The sequence below is a fragment of the Triticum aestivum genome, chromosome 3D, assembly GCF_018294505.1.
Source record: "Triticum aestivum cultivar Chinese Spring chromosome 3D, IWGSC CS RefSeq v2.1, whole genome shotgun sequence".
NCBI classification, from domain to species: Eukaryota; Viridiplantae; Streptophyta; class Magnoliopsida; order Poales; family Poaceae; genus Triticum; species Triticum aestivum.
In genome coordinates, this window is record NC_057802.1 from 492,672,320 (window position 1) to 492,675,479 (window position 3,160).

Sequence of the window (3,160 nt, forward strand, 5' to 3'; positions counted from 1 at the left end):
TTATTATATTATCAATCTTGGATGTTTTATAATCATTTTTTGGTACTAACCTATTGACATAGTGCCAAGTGCCAGTTGTTGTTTCCTGCATGTTTTTTACACCGCAGGAAATCAATACTAAACGGAGTCCAAATGCAACGAAACTTTACGGAGATTTTTTATGGACCAGAAGACACCTCAATGGGCCAAGGCAGCGCCTGGGGGTGCTCCGAGGGGAGCACAACCCACCAGGGCGCACCAGGAGGCCCAGGTGCGCCCTGGTGGGTTGTGCCCACCTCGGGTGCCCCCGAACTGCCTCTTTGCTCTATAAATGCCCCAATATTTCAAAAACCCTAGGGGAGTCGACGAAAATCAATTCCGGCCGCCGCAGAGTCCAGAACCACCAGATCCAATCTAGACACCATCACGGAGGGGTTCACCACTTCCATTGGTGCCTCTCCGATGATGCGTGAGTAGTTCTTTGTAGACCTTCGGGTCCGTAGTTAGTAGTTAGATGGCTTCCTCTCTCTCGCTGGATTCTCAATATAATGGTCTCTTGGAGTTCCATATGATGTAACTATTTTTGCGGTGTGTTTGTTGGGATCGGATGAACTTTGAGTTTATGATCAGATCTATCTTTTTATATCCATGAAAATTATTTGAGTTTCTTTGATCTCTTATATGCATGATTGCTTTGTTGGAAATATGCCCTAGAGGCAATAATAAAATGGTTATTATTATATTTCCTTGTTCATGATAATTGTCTATTGTTCATGCTATAATTGTGTTATCCGGAAATCGTAATACATGTGTGAATACATAGACCACAACATGTCCCTAGTGAGCCTCTAGTTGACTAGCTCGTTGATCAATAGATGGTTACGGTTTCCTGACCATGGACATTGGATGTCATTGATAACGGGATCACATCATTAGGAGAATGATGTGATGGACAAGACCCAATCCTAAGCATAGCACTAGATCGTGTAGTTCATTTGCTAAAGCTTTTCTAATGTCAAGTATCATTTCCTTGGACCATGAGATCGTGCAACTCCCGGATGCCGTAGGAATGCTTTGGGTGTACCAAATGTCACAACGTAACTGGGTGACTATAAAGGTGCACTACAGGTATCTCCGAAAGTGTATGTTGGGTTGGCACGGATCGAGACTGGGATTTGTCACTCCGTATGACGGAGAGGTATCTCTGGGCCCACTCGGTAATGCATCATCATAATGAGCTCGATGTGACCAAGTAGTTGGTCACGGGATCATGCATTACGGAACGAGTAAAGTGACTTGCCGGTAACGAGATTGAACGAGGTATTGGGATACCGACGATCGAATCTCGGGCAAGTAACGTACCGATTGACAAAGGGAATTGTATACGGGATTGCTTGAATCCTCGACATCGTAGTTCATCCGATGAGATCATCGTGGAACGTGTGGGAGCCAACATGGGTATCCAGATCCCGCTGTTGGTTATTGGCTAGAGAGGTGTCTCGGTCATGTCTGCATGATTCCCGAACCCGTAGGGTCTACACACTTAAGGTTCGATGACGCTAGGGTTATAAGGAAGGTTTGTATGTGATTACCGAATGTTGTTAGGAGTCCCAGATGAGATCTCGGACGTCACGAGGAGTTCCGGATTGGTCCGGAGGTGAAGATTTATATATGGGAAGTCATCATACGGTCACCGGAAATATTTGGGGGTATACCGGTATTGTACCGGGACCACCGGAGGGGTTCCGGGGGTCCACCTGCCCCGGAGGGCCTTATGGGCTGTAGGTGGAAGGGAACCAGCCCCTAAGTGGGCTGGGCGCCAACCCCCCTAGGGCCCATGCGCCTAGGGTTGGGGGGAACCCTAAAAGGGGGCACCCCCCTTGCTTGGGGGGCAAGCCCCCCTCCCCTTGGCCAGCGCCCCCCTCTAGATCTCATCTAGAGGGGCCGGCCCCCTTCCCCCTTCTCCCTATAAATAGAGGGGTGGAGGGAGGGCTGCAGCACAACATCCAAGGCGCAGCCCCTCCCCTCCCCAACACCTCTCCTCCTCCGCGTGAGCTTGGCGAAGCCCTGCCGGAGAACTGCCACTCCATCACCACCACGCCGTCGTGCTGCTGTTGGAGCCATCTTCCTCAACCTCTCCCTCCTCCTTGCTGGATCAAGGTGCGGGAGACGTCACCGGGTTGCACGTGTGTTGAACGCGGAGGTGCCGTTTTTCGGCGCTAGGATCGGAATCTACCGCGATGTGAATCGCTACGAGTACGACTCCCTCATCCGTGTTCTTGCAACGCTTCCGTCTCGCGATCTTCAACGGTATGAAGATGCACTCTCCTCTCTCTCGTTGCTAGTTAGTCCATAGATTGATCATGGTGATGCGTAGAATTTTTTTAATTTCTGCAACGATCCCCAACAGTGGCATCATGAGCTAGGTCTATGCGTAGTTTCTATGCACGAGTAGAACACAAGTTGTTGTGGGCGTCGATTTTGTCAATTTACTTGCCGTTACTAGTCTTATCTTGATTCGGCGGCATCGTGGGATGAAGCGGCCCGGACCGACCTTACACGTACGCTTACGTGAGACAGGTTCCACCGACTGACATGCACTAGTTGCATAAGGTGGCTAGCGGGTGTCTGTCTCTCCCACTTTAGTCGGATCGGATTCGATGAAAAGGGTCCTTATGAAGGGTAAATAGAAATTGGCATATCACGTTGTGGTTTTGGCGTAGGTAAGAAACGTTCTTGCTAGAAACCTATAGCAGCCACGTAAAAATTTGCAACAACAATTAGAGGACGTCTAACTTGTTTTTGCAGCAAGTGTCATGTGATGTGATATGGCCAGAAGGATGTGATGAATGATATATGTGATGTATGAGATTGATCATGTTCTTGTAATAGGAATCACGACTTGCATGTCGATGAGTATGACAACCGGCAGGAGCCATAGGAGTTGTCTTAATTTATTTATGACCTGCGTGTCAACTGGAACGTCATGTAATTACTTTACTTTATTGCTAACCGTTAGCCATAGTAGTAGAAGTAATAGTTGGCGAGACAACTTCATGAAGACACGATGATGGAGATCATGGTGTCATGCCGGTGACGATGATGATCATGGCGCCCCGAAGATGGAGATCAAAAGGAGCAAAATGATATTGGCCATATCATGTCACTATTTGATTGCATG